This window comes from Hyperolius riggenbachi, chromosome 1 (genome assembly GCF_040937935.1).
Source record: "Hyperolius riggenbachi isolate aHypRig1 chromosome 1, aHypRig1.pri, whole genome shotgun sequence".
NCBI lineage: Eukaryota > Metazoa > Chordata > Amphibia > Anura > Hyperoliidae > Hyperolius > Hyperolius riggenbachi.
This window is the reverse complement of record NC_090646.1, coordinates 137404875-137419180: the sequence shown is the minus strand read 5'-3', so window position 1 is coordinate 137419180 and position 14306 is coordinate 137404875. Positions and strand designations below refer to the sequence as shown.

The 14306-nt window shown below is 38.5% G+C and overlaps 1 protein-coding gene across 4 annotated transcripts in view; it reads left to right on the top strand.

Moving 5' to 3' along the window:
• SGCZ (sarcoglycan zeta) overlaps positions 1-14306 on the top strand; it is a 1116694-nt gene that overhangs the window by 621451 nt on the left and 480937 nt on the right. For 3 of the 4 annotated variants that reach the window (XM_068278609.1, XM_068278611.1, XM_068278613.1), the window contains one exon: positions 8580-8679. The exons of the other annotated variant lie outside the window; for it this stretch is intronic. The gene's annotated coding sequence lies outside the window, so the exon portion shown is untranslated. The remainder of the gene's footprint in view (positions 1-8579; positions 8680-14306) is intronic. 4 annotated transcript variants of the gene reach the window in all.

Below are 14306 nucleotides of genomic sequence, written 5' to 3'. Positions count from 1 at the left end.
AACAGCATTGAACACAAATGGGATCATTGTTTGCAATCAGGCAACAAGAAGAAACCTACAGATGGGAAATGGGATATCCCTTTGCTATAATTGCAACAGTTAATGGCAGAACTGTTGTCCTGCACACTGTGATGATCTTCCAAAATTCACTTCTGCTTTGAACTTGCCTGCAATGGACTTCCCTGATTGGAGAGTTTTGGTGGAAACTCCCCCACTTCTGCAGTGAGAATGCTGACAACAACTGATACTCAAAGGAAGAGGAATATCGGGCAGTCCCAGAACAGTAATCCAGTGACATTAGGATGCCACGAATCTGGAGAGTGAGTTCCCCTGTTGCTGCAGACATGCTTGTTTCCTTTTTTGTTGTTATTGCCTTTGCAGGCTTATGGGGCCTGAGTTTCTGACTGACTCGTCGTGTGCAGTACTTTGATCTGAAGTTGGGCTCTGCATGCTTACACTGGCATTGTTATTTTTACCCCTTGTTAAAATCCGGTGTCCATGGGGAAAGGGGGGGGGGTGCACACAGGATCAGGATTCTTAGTCCCCCTGGCTTCATTAGCCCCTGGGCCCCTATTGTTGCACCAGTGCATAAGGAGAAGCAAACCCTAGTATACATAAAAATAAGGAACACCAAGAGCCCCAATAGTGTAATATGTACTGGTAAATGGTTACTAGATAGAGTAAATATTAATACTCGCAAACCAGGGTTACCATTAGGCAACCACTGTTAAAGCGGGTGTGGAGATTTTTTCCTGACCCCACTCAGGAATAAGAAGTCGCTCTCTGTAGATGAGAAAAAGGGGGTTCAACTCTCCACCCAGGGTGGACTCAATATTATGCAGGAGAACAGAGGTGCCAAAAAGGATAAAAGGAAGCTAAATGAGCTTAAAAAACCAAATTCTTGGTAAATAGAGGAGGCAGTGGTGGACTTACCTCCTCCAAGTAGACACACAACGACTGTAGTAAAGACAGTCAATATATTTTATTTATGAACTCCTAAAATATGCAGCGCGTTTCGCAGGTTTGATCCTGCTTCATCAGGCAATAACAATGGAGCAACAGCATATGTGGTCAGTAGAAGAGCCAGGCATCTCTGTCACTCTCTCTTTCCTTCTTTCCAACCCATCAGTTTCTTCTTCTTCCCATCTCGTACATTAAATAACTTTGGGTTTGGAAGCTTCATAGTTATTTGTTGGGGGTTGAAAAAAGACATACATCCATCGAGTTCAACCAGAAAGAGCCTTCTGCTTTTGTTTTCTTCTTGTTAGTAGTAAAGATCTCTCCAGGTCCATCATCTTCTAAACCAATGCCTGCAGTTTTCTCCATAAAGGCCATTCCAAGAAACTTTTTTTTTTTACTAATTTTGTAAAAGAAAAATCCTCCAAGGGAGTCCCTTCAACAACAAAAGACAAAACAACCTTTTTTGTCCTCTGTCAATATTGATACAAGGGTTTCCAGAGAAGCGGATCAAAGCACATCTAATGCTGTTTGCTAAATTGAAATCAGTTAAAGAGGCACTTAAGTCATGCAAAACAAATGAGTTTTACTCACCTTGGGCTTCCCTCAGCCCCCTGCAGCCGATCGGTGTCCTTGCCGTGTCTCTCTGTTCCTCCCGTCCCCACCGGCGACCACTTCCGGTTTCGCCATCAGGACCCGACAGGCATGGGAACGCGAGAGATGCCTGTTAGGTCCTGACGGCAAAACCGGAAGTGGTCGCCAGCGGGGACGGGAGGATCAGAGAGACACGGCGTTGGGACCGATCGGCTGCAGGGGGCTGAGGGAAGCCCCAAGTGAATAAAACTCATTTTTTTTGCATGACTTAAGGTTCACTTTAAGGCTCATAATAACATAAAATAGCTTCTGATTCAACTGACATATCTTTGAGAAAGTGCACAATGCTGCTGTACACAAAGTAAAGCATTTTTTTAACATGACAAATAAAACTTAAAATAAACTGCCAATGAACAGTGCTGTTATTGGGAGTCCAGGAAGTGCATTTTAGTGATTTTGTAACAATGTACCATTGAGAAATTTCACAAAGCTGGGCAATAATCAATCTGGATCTTTCCCTTGCTACCCTCGAAGACCCATAAAATGGTGGCTTTCCACAACTGAAGAAATTTTTTCTCTCTATTTTATTTAATTTTTAGAGCACTATATTCCATGTCATTTCCAGATAAGATCAAAACACGTTTTTTTTCTCAGAATTAACTGTAAATTGCTCCAAACTGCTGGACAGTGTATCTATACTTCTGTATACTTCACTTATCAACCAGGGGTGTAGATACATGTATCTTTGTATTTACTTACAGCGTGTGACCCCCTGCAGCAGAGTAGTGAACGGTGAATGGGAACATGTGTTCCCAAAGCCGATCAAAGTACCCGCAGTGATGATTACTGGCATCAGCGAGATGCCAGTGGTCATCAACAAAAACATGTAAACACAAACTCTTACATATTACTTCTCGTGTACTGTTTAGTAAAAAAATGTGATGACATCTAGGGTCCAAAACATAAAAAGACAGTATGTTACATTAAAATAAATAAAATATATTACCAATTATTTATTACACCATTAATTCCACTCTCCCCATAGTTACCACCATGCAACCATAAAACACTTATAAAAAAGTGACAGTATATATATATATATATATATATATATATATATATATATAGTTACCTACCTTAGGCACTCAGCTTTTTTTTATATGCACAGCAAACAGAGCCACCAGTAGAAGACTGGAGGGAGCCCAGAGGGCGCCAAGGAACCTCATGCACTACAGAGGGGTTGGAAGAAGCCCCAGGTAAGTTCAGAATGGCATTTTTTCACTGCGTTCGGGGTCACTTTAACTTACAAATTGACATTCATACTGATGACATGTTATGTGAAAAACTAATTCAAAGTGACAATTTAAAGTGACCTAATTTTATAGCTAACCTCAATGATTGCAATATACTTGTGTATTGTAATACAGTATATTTAAAACATACACTATTCTCTATCTCTTTCTCTCTCTCTCTCTTCTTAAAGATATGTAGGAAAAAATGAAATATTGTAATCAAAGTTTTGAAGCTAAAGTATTACTGATTGACAAGGGGTTATTAAAGATAAAAAGTAAATTGTTCTTTTTATACATTTGTTTCACTTTTGTTAAACGTGACACAAAAAATGATCAGGGGAGGAGAGAAAGAGATACAGAAGCTTGGATAAATAGATTTGTCACAAATTGCTTGGGCCAATTCAGTTGCTTCATTAAAGTCCACTTTTATTGTTTTCTTGCAAATGTTATTATTAATTCACAATAAATAGACGAGTCACAACTTTGGCAGTGCTATAAAGAGTTGTAGCAAAAGGAACTTGGTGGCTTAGGAAACTGGGTGTTGTGTGTCAGGGGGGATTGAATCGTGATTATGATCTGAGATTTTGTATTTACATTTTTTTCATAATGTCCCTTTCAGAGTGGTATTGACTTTGTTGGTCTGTGATATTTACAATGCTAATATGAACCTATGATTGAGCCAACAAGGAATGCACTGTTTTTTTTTTAATTTTGTGGTAAGTGACATGGTTGTTTTTATGCTACATTTCGCAATGGTATTTTTTATATGTATTTTTATGGTTGCGAGCAGCCTTGGTTACACTGATCTTCTCTGTGATTGGCTGGCCTGTGCCCCTCTACTTTGGGAGGTGGCGCTGTGGGTTGGGCAGCCTTGGAATTTTCTTATTGGTCAGCGATTTACTCTGGGCTTCTTGCTTACTTTTTTGTGACGCATGCGTATATTTTTCTGTGTACCACACGTGATGATCTACTGATCGCTTATGCAGAAGTCTCTTACGCATATGCATAATGGCAGTGCAAGCTTTTTAATTGGCCAGGGGATTCCGCATGTCTCTGAGACGTTCCCTATCAGGTATGCATTGTTTTCCTGGCTCTCTCATTGGTGGAAACTATTTTAAATTCATAGGTTTATTGATGTATTGAACACTATTTAAAGAAGGTTTTTTTCCACTGTTTGTTATAGCAGCATGGCTTGATAAAGGGCGTCAAGCTTGAAACAGCGGGCTGTCGCCATAGCTATAAATGCTGACTTAATGTCATTTTAATGCCATAGAAATAAAAAAATCATAGCTTTACTCTATTAGTGGTGCCAGCTTTGTGGACTGTTTGATGTTTGGCCACGTGGTACCGTGACCGTGAGCTGAGGCACACCAAAGTCTTCTTGCATGGGTGCTTCTCCATTCCTGTGACGAGTGTAAACAATTCTTGTTGAATTATTGGTAGACACCTGTCATTGAAGCTAATATTATCATCAAGTAGAATTTTATTGTAGGAGAGGGAAACTGGGCTACAGGGGGAAAATTGCGTGCTTGATGCAAAATGGCAGACATGTGAGTGTCATAGTTTTCACTTGGGGATAGACATAGATCAGGAGGTTCAGGGGATAGGGTAGGGGGAGGTTAGCTTTAGTAGTTAGTTAGGCATCAAAAAAGCAATTAACCTTAAAGGCTATACATAATTGTGGTACCTCTTTAAAGGAATCCGGAAGTGAGAGAGATCTGGAAGCTGCCATATTTATTTGATTTTAAACAATACACATCATCGCCTGACAGTCCTGCTGATCCTCTGCGTCTAATACTTGTAGGAGCCTTAGACCCTGAACAAGCATGCAGATTAGATGTTTGGACAAGAATTATTATTATTTTTTAGTACTTGTATAGCACCGACATCTTACGCAACTTTGCACGGAGACTCTATTCTTGTCTTGTCAGTTAACTGTCCCTCTGAGGGGCTCACAATCTATTCCCTACCATAGTTCTATGTCTATGTATGTATCATGTAGTGTATGTATATTAGTCTAGGGCCAATTTAGTGGGAAGCCAATTAACTTCTATATGTGTTTGGGATGTGGGAGGAAGCCGGAGTGCCCAGAGGAAACCCACAAGAACATACAAACTCCTTGCAGATGTTAACCTAGCTGGGACTAGAACTGGGGACCCATTGTTGCAACGCAAGAGCTCTAACCATTACACCAAGAATATGACCAGATTAGCTGCATGCTTATTTTGTGTGTGATTCAAACACTACTGATCCATGAAAGATCAGCAGGGTGTCAGGCAACTGGTATTGTTCAAAAGGAAATAAATATGGCAGCCTTTGTGTCCATCTCACTTCAGGTTCCCTTTAAAGAGGTGCCACAGTTATGTATAACAGAATATACTACATTTATTCAATCACCCAATTTTAGGTTAACTATCTGAATTTCAGGATCAGAAACACTTAAATCTATATACTGTTGTACATTGGCATGGAACTTCACCCTTCCAGCAATGCTTAGCCTAGCACAGGTGTAATTATAGCAGGGGTTATGGGGGTGTCCGGTTGCCTGGGGTAGGTCCTTTATTATCAACTTTATTAATATTTAGTATTGATATAGTTCAGACATCTTCCGCAGTGCTGTACAGAGTATATTATTAATACAGAGAGGCAGTGCAGTGGAGCATTATACATACCCGCTCCCAGCTTTATGCAGGTTTCCTCCACTTCCTTTTCAGCTTGCAAGTGCCGTGCCACCAGCCAAATACCAAGCAGCTTCAGTCGACCTCAGGGGGTGGGGGGGAGGGGGGCTGCCCAATGTAGTTATACCATTCTAGCCCATACTATGATGAAAAGTAGAGACCGGTACCATCAAAGTGTAATTATGCTCTTCATAGCCGGCCTTTGACCTGTGTGACCAGAGCGGTCACTCAGGGTGCCAGCTTCTAAGGGGGCGCCTATAGCTGGCTACCTTTACTGAGGGCACCAATGCCTGGCTACCTATGGGGTCAATGGAGACCTTCAACTGACTTCCTATACTGGGGGCACCGATGCTTGGCAACCTATATTGAGGGCACCTACACATGAGATCCTATACTGGGGGCACCTATACTGAGTCTGAGGGCGTTTTTTTTTTTTGGGGGGGGGGGGGCACGCACTGCGGCTATAACACGTGGTGCAAATTGTCGTTGCTGTGCTATCATTCTAAATGGGGGGGGGGGGGGCTAACTGTCCCACTTATTGTTTTTATTAATATTCCTGAAAGGTTCTAGCCTTCATTTTTAAGTATATTCAGGATAATGCACTTTTTCCATCCATTAATGGCTATTAATAGTATTTTTTCTATTATACATATGTGATGTGTCACAGAGATCTGAACATTTGGCGCGATGTGTCACGACGTCAAAAAGGTTGGGAACCACTGTCCTAGGAGGTAACTCAGGAGAAAAGGTGAATTGCAAATGGGCCTGTGTGTGTGTGCGTTCGTTCGTGCGTGTGTGTTTGTGTGTGTGTGTGTGCGTGCATGCGTGTGTGCACGCGGGAAGAGGATGAAGGGGGGGGCACAAAAATCAGGTATCGCTCAGGGCGCTGTGAAACCTAAGGCTGGCCCTGACATTGCTCTTTAGTTTATTAAAAGAAACTAAATTGTAACAGCATACAGCGACATTTAGGAGGAGACTCCTCTTTTCTTAAACCTATGTCAGTAGTATCTGGCTGACACTGACATAGGCTTTAGAAAGGAGGAGTCTCTATGACTTGAGAAAGAAAGAGTCTCTTCATCTCTACTTTCCATTGTTGAAGATTGGGCCTGTAGTGCTGTCCAACCCACAGACCTTGGCACATCAGCAACTTATAGCCCAGGACTGCTGTCTATGTGCATTCTACTAGCCCATGCTATGATGACACCCTGCCTTCTGCCTCAAAACACTCAGAAAACCAGGTGTTGTTTCTGCTCACTGTGGAACACACAACAATCTGCAGTGATGTACCTTGCTAGCAGTAAAGCAGTAAAAGCGTTACTACCTATGATATATTTAGGAATGCAAATCATGGTGAAGAAGGATTTTACAATGGGAGGTATAGGGAGGGGTAAATATTAGGGTAAAAGTTAGGGTTTGGTACCTGGAAAGGGATAACAGTGACATGATGAGACAAACATGTATGTAGAGTGCAAAACATATTAATAGCCAGTCTGTTTTACTTGCTTAATTTTGCTACCTGAAAGAGGTAATTTTTAGGCATGAAAGTGACAGCTTGTGTTTTGTCAGTACCTAGTCGTGAATGTAGTAAACATTACTAATAAGCAAAGTACAGCCATAAAAGGTTTCTTGGCAGAATAAAACTTCTGAGAGCAGAAAGAGATAAGAAAAGGTCAATAGTTCATGTATTTTCACTCAGGGACACTTAGTAGGCTGCCACTGAGCAGAGACAACAAAACATTCAATCTACTTTGTTAATTTTTATATAAAATAAAATCAAGAAATATCTATAAAAAAGTTATTTTTATGAGTAGGAGGATGGATATGATTGTTTATCGCATGAGTTTATTTTCACCTCGGGTTCACTTTAAAGGTAATCTAGGGGGAGATGTACCAAAACACCAAAGATAACAGTGTCACAAACTTGATATACCAACATATTGGTAAAAACACTGTCAGTGCGCTGTTTACAGGATGCTTGCATCAAATCCATCTGCACTGGATTCAAATTAATGCCATCTTCTTATTTAGAATTAGAGTATGTTTTCATGTGATGCAACTAGGTTATGTGAAACTGACTTTGCTTCCTATATATTGTACTGAAGTCTTTTATCATTTTCATGGATTCATAGCTTCTCTGGCAACCTTGTCTTTTCTTTGGCATGGCAGTGTACCCTGCATTTCAGGATTTATTAAACTGAAGCAAAGTAGTTTATTTAAAGCAACAAGTATGACTTTTTTAATGCTGCACCTTGTCACACAAGAATGGCTTTGCAGTTAGGCTTTGTGCTGGTTTGAAGAGAAGAAAATAACTTACTATTTAAAGAGGAAAGAACAAAAAGGGAGAGCCATGAAGGAGAATGTGGAACAATGAGATAACCGGCTTATTTCGGAAAGAAACGCAGAATTAAATGAGACAAGCAGGAATGTATATAATGCAAAGCTTTAAAAATGGCACATGGAAAATGCAGAGAAGAAATAAACTGTGATATATATACACACACACACATATATACATACATATATGTGGACAGAGGCATTTCCTATGCAACTATTAGCGAGCCATGCCATAGCTTAGATATGTTTAAATCCCCATGCATCAGACTTATTATTCCTGATTTATATTTAATGTTAAATAATATGTACATTATTATTTAGAAATATAGACACAGTGACACCGTTAACTGCTTCTGAGCTCATTGAGCTCCTGTGTAGGATGCCGGGGCAGCATACATTTTAAAGAAGCCAAATGTCTGTATTAGGAGCATTGAATATGAATGTCCCAGTATTAAGCAGATGATCGCTGCATTATTTATATCCAATATGGAGAAGTGCATTGGAAAACGCATTTTTATTTTTTCTATTTTATTTTTCTATTTTTTTTGCCAGCTGGGTATGTAATAAACTCCTGGATGCCTTGGTTATTATCCTCTGTGTGTCTCAGTTAATTCTGCATCGTTTAAAACCTCGGCCTGTCTCATTTTTTCAGTTTCTTTGATATTCTTCCGCAACTTGGTTTCTTTTCTTCTTCTTTAAATAATAATGTATTTTCTTTTTCTAGGACACAGCAAAGAACCATCTGTGCACAATGACAAGGACCCGGTAAAGATGAAAATTGGGAATGTTAAAATATTTCCTTGCCTACCCGTCTCATTAGATAAGTATGTAAATACATTTCATCAACTTTAATGTTGTGTTTATATACATCTGCAAATGTTGTTTCTTTCATGAGCCATCAGTCGCTTCCTCCCAAATGCATTTCGTTTTAGAGAGAGTTTCTTATTCTAAATATGGCAAAGCACTTGCACAAAAAAAGCTATGTTTTTATTGCACAATGTACAGATCATTTCTACATTTTGTGAACTACTACTAATATATGACCATGAGAGTAGAAAGAATACGCTAGTATATGGTTGTTTCATAACAATAAACTTGGTAGCTACAATACCTTCAGTCCACTCTTCATTGAATTCTACCATTTTGGGTGGAAATTGTCATGTGAATAGATTCTAGAGCATATTATGGACTCCTGCTGAAAGATCTCTTGGAGTTTATGACTTTACTAAGAGCTTTTAAACTGGGCAATTCATCAGTGATTGACTTTTAGAATATTGCATTGTTTCCACTAGCATGCCCCTCTGTGCAAGAAAATAAAGCATCCCTTACAAATAGAAATGGTATGTTTTTTTTTTAGCATGTTATCATACTGGTGAATAAGGCATACCCTTGTGATTTTTTTTTTTAGTCTGTATAAAGATGTGTAGAATTTTAAATGAGTCTTAAGAAATTGTAGTTATGAGACATAAAATACAGTACCAGATTACTGTAGTCTTACTTTAACAATTTTGCTTTATTTGCATAACAAATACATTCTTGACAGAGTAAAAAAGAATAGTTTTCTTTACATGATATATTAACCTTTACTTAAATATTTTTGCCCATCTTTTCATATATACATATTTCTGCAGCATGCAAAAATCATTGTGACACATGGGCATCACATTTTTGAGGCCCTGCAGCCTTACAGTATCCATTATTAAATTTAGGGATATAAAGGGGCACTCCTATAAGAAACTTCATAGCAATGACTAAGATTACTGTAGAATTAAATAATAAAGCGATTTAGCTGAAAATAAATATGGGAAACCTAAGTTAACTAGGATGAGCTGGGGAGTATGAAATTCAGTCTCCCCTGGGGTGAAAAATGAACCTGTGTGTTTATGGGCATGGGCTATGGCAAATAGTGTTAACCCACCTGTGTCATCGCCACTTGATGTGCTGGACTTTACTCTTCATCTTACTGACACTTCTGCCATCACAACCGGAAGTTTGGCTGTACAGCTGGAAGTCTTCGAAGATGGAGAGCAGCATGCAACACATCAGTGAGAAGTGGTGAAATAGGTAGGGTAACACCCTCTTTCGAGGCCTGAGCCCACCAATAATTTATTTTCTGGCTTTCACGCTGGTGCTTTCTAAGTCAACCATGTAAAAGCATATGGCCATTGATGTCAGGACATCTGATCTACATATTCCTCTTTGGTCATGGTCAGTGACTTTGAAAGCATTTAAATAAAACAACCAAAAAATAATGCTTCAAAGGTAATTTCAGAAATAGTTTATATGATTTGGAATTAATGGCTCAAAGGAAAATTGAATTACACATACATACATTTATTCTCTGCTGGCATTTCCTATTATTATTTTGTATGCATATGGTGCTGACACCTTCTACAATGTTTTACAGAGTCCACATTATGTCACCAATTCCTTTAGAGAAGTTCATAATCGAATGCCTACCATAGCCGTAATCGTATGCCCTTATCTTAAGCTAAGGCCAAATTTGTGAGAAACCTAATAATTTACCGGAATGTATTTTGGGATGTGGGAGGAACCCATCATGTCTTAAGAAAGCCCATACAAATACATGGAGATCATACAAACACAATGTACATTGTACCCTGGACCAGATTGGAAATGGGACCCTATTGCTGCAAAGCAAGAGTGCTATACGCAATGCCACCACGCTGCTAATACCTAGACGCTAACATTTTTCCCTATGCCCTACCTGGGGAGTGGGACAGAGAGTAATGTCCACTGGTACAGTAACCCCGCCCATATTCTGCATGTGTTCTTTGAGCTGTGGCTGCTGCTACATTTTCTAGATATGCTAAAAACTGCTGTTGTCAAAAAAAAGATTGTTTCCATGTGCTTACTGCAAAGAACTATTAACTTTAGTCTCTCTTACTCGGATCCATTACAACATCTGCTAGCTGATATATATATATTAATGATTAATTTTCAGAAAACAGCTTTCCATATTATCTAGTCCAGCCATATTTGACTTATATAGATTTTAATCTAATTGTTGGATATACCTAGCCTAACTAAGTGTCATTCTGCATTGTAGACAAGTTATTGGCTGAAACTCTGTGTTTGCAGCTACAAAAAGGACATTCGCATAGTCTGGTTGAAAAAAAAATTGTCCATCATGAAAATAAGCAAACAAAAACTTAATAGATATAAATAAATAATCACTGTCATGCACTCTCACATATCTCAACTGATCCGTCTGCTTTTGACTGATATGAGATAGATTGGACATTATTTCAAATTGAGAAAGTTACCTAAAAGCAGTGGAAGTCTTCTCCAGGCATTACTACCAATGTTATGCAGGAGAACAGAGGCGCCAAAAGGATAAAAGGAAGCTAAATGAGCTTAAAAACCAAATTCTTGGTAAATAGAGGAGGTAGTGGTGGACTTACCTCCTCCAAGTAGACACACAACGACTGTAGTAAACACAGTCAATATATTTTATTTATGAACTCCAAATATGCAACGCGTTTCGCAGGTTTGATCCCGCCTCATCAGGCAATAACAACGGAGCAATAGCATATGTGGTCAGTAGAAGTGCCTGGCTCTTCTACTGACCACATATGCTATTGCTCCGTTGTTATTGCCTGATAAGGCGGGATCAAACCTGCGAAACGCGTTGCATATTTGGAGTTCATAAATAAAATATATTGACTGTGTTTACTACAGTCGTTGTGTGTCTACTTGGAGGAGGTAAGTCCACCACTACCTCCTCTATTTACCAAGAATTTGGTTTTTAAGCTCATTTAGCTTCCTTTTATCCTTTTGGCGCCTCTGTTCTCCTGCATAATATTGAGTCCACCCTGGGTGGAGGGTTGAACCCCTTTTTCTCATCTACAGAGAGTGACTTCTTATTCCTGAGTGGGGTCAGGAAAATCTCCCCACCTGCCTTTACAGTGGTTGCCTAATGGTAACCCTGGTTTGTGAGTATTAATATTTACTCTATCTAGTAACCATTTACCAGTACATATTACACTATTGGGGCTCTTGGTGTTCCTTGTTTTTATTACTACCAATGTGCTACATTTTGTTGGAAAGATATTAGCAGATATCCTTAAAGAAAACCTGAACTGAAAATTAAAAGTCAAAATAAGCATACACAAGTCATACTTACCTTCCATGTTGTCTACTCCTTAAGTGTCTTTCTCCTGTCCCGCGTCCTGTTTGTTCACTGTGATCAAGGAAATTTTCTTCCATTTTCCATTTTGAAAATGACGATTACCCATAACAGCTTTCTGGTCAGCACACAGTTAAACTGTAACATCGCCCACTTGAGCCATAGGGAAACATGGGCATTACCTGGTACATCAGTTTTCCTCTCAGCTATAACTGACAGCAACTGATATTTTACTGAAAGCAACTGATATATTTCAGATCTGACAAAATATTGCCAGAACTGGAAGGGACTATTGTCAGAAGAAAATGGTGAGCTTCTGAGAGGAACTGATGGCAAGGTAACTATGTAATGTTCATTTGAAGTTACCTCGCGTGTTCATTTTAAATATTTTTACTCAGTACAGGTTCTCTTTAACATTTCTCTCACTACAGGTTTTCTTTAAGTAGTGACATTTGTTCTTAAAGTGGTGTGAAACTCAGCATTGTATCTTTGTTCTAAAAGATTATCTACAGCATATCATCTACTTCCAGAAAAACAAACAAACATAAAAATAACTAAATTGAAGCAGAACAGCATTCAAACAGTTAAACACTGCACTTTGTTCTTTAGTGGGAAGCTCCTTGTTTCAGTGGCAAGCTTCTGGCCGCATCCACAGAGGTGATAACATTATGTTTTGTTTACTAAATATATTTGACAAATCAATGTAAACATGAACAAACTGCTTTACTAAGCTGAGAAGCAGAAAGGGCTGTGTAGTGATCACTAGATAGATTTTAATATATAAATACACCAGCAATGTAATGACATGCAATGGCAGCTTTCAGAGTAGATATTACTGTACTTTGGAAATGTGTCATTTGTAAACAGACAATATTGCGTGTGCGCAAAAGCAAATATGGTAACTGTATGGGTTATAAAAAGTAGGAAAACTTTTTTTTATTACATGTTATGTCAGAGTTTTAGCACACTTGAAATGAAGTAATGGGTGTAACAGTGAGCTAAAAATCTATAATACATTTTTGTGATATTTTCATAGTTTTGTTTAGTTTTGTTTTAAATTGTTTTCATACTTGTGATATTTGCAATACAGAGAGTAATGTTGAAGTTTATCAGACTGAACTTCTGCCTTTCTCGGCCCTTTCTATTTAGTCCATCACTTGTGTGAGAAGGACATTTTGCTGAAAACAAGCTGAATTGAATCAATCAGTTTGATTCTAGTTTGGTTGGCTCAGCACTTATATTGGCCAGAACAAATCTAATAAACTGTAATGAATTCATTTTGAAACTCAGTCTTTTGAAGTTATCTTTGAATAGACCATCTATCTCAATGTGAGGTTGAAAGTTCTTTGTGTCACTTGAACCTATGGCTTTAGCTTCCTATTGTTGATATATATTATTTACGACCTTAAATAATATATAGAGAACATCTATTTTTCAAACATTTATTTTCAAGCTTTACATGTAAACAAAATAATGTTTGGTTAAACTTGAAAGCAGAGCTGAAACCCTTCTAATAGATTGCAGTTTTACTGAATGATTTGCTACATAAAGTATGTGAAAAGTGTGTAGTCTACATGTAAAGGACAACCAAAGTGAGAGGCCTATGGAGGCTGACATATTTTTTCCTTTTGAAATAGTGTACATGCCTGGCTATCCTGCTGATTCTCTGCCTCTAGTTCTTTTAGCCTGTAGACCCTGAACAAGCATGCAGATCAGATGTTTCTGATACAAATCTGACAGGATTAACTGCATGGAATTGTGGTGGCAGAACCCAGTCTGCAAACCAAAAACACTGAATGGGTCATCAAGTCAAATCATGAAAATATATTTATTTAGTACATCAGACGTTGCGACTGGACATCATTTACCTTTTACAATACAGCTACAATACAGCTACCTATCATCTTCATTATTCTCTGTTGTGTGGACATTGTGAATATGTTACAACTACCTGTTTACCAACTTCTCCATAGAACTTACTAACTGGATACAAGTACTTGCTTTCCTCATGCACAGAAAGTACCACCATATTGGATGTTGCAATTGGACATCTAGTATAGCTTAGAGTCTATTACAACTATGTTGTGTTAGAATTCTCTGAAACTATATGCATTGCAGCCTTTTAGATACTTACCTGGACATAGCTACTAGAGAATCAACCCCCTCAATATTCATGTATTCATGGCATGTATTGGAAGTCTATTATCTGTTATAATTTAGCTGGATTTGGTCTGTGTTTTTGTACTAAATAAATGTTTTTTCATGATTTTACTTGATGACCCATTGAGTGTTTTTGGTTTG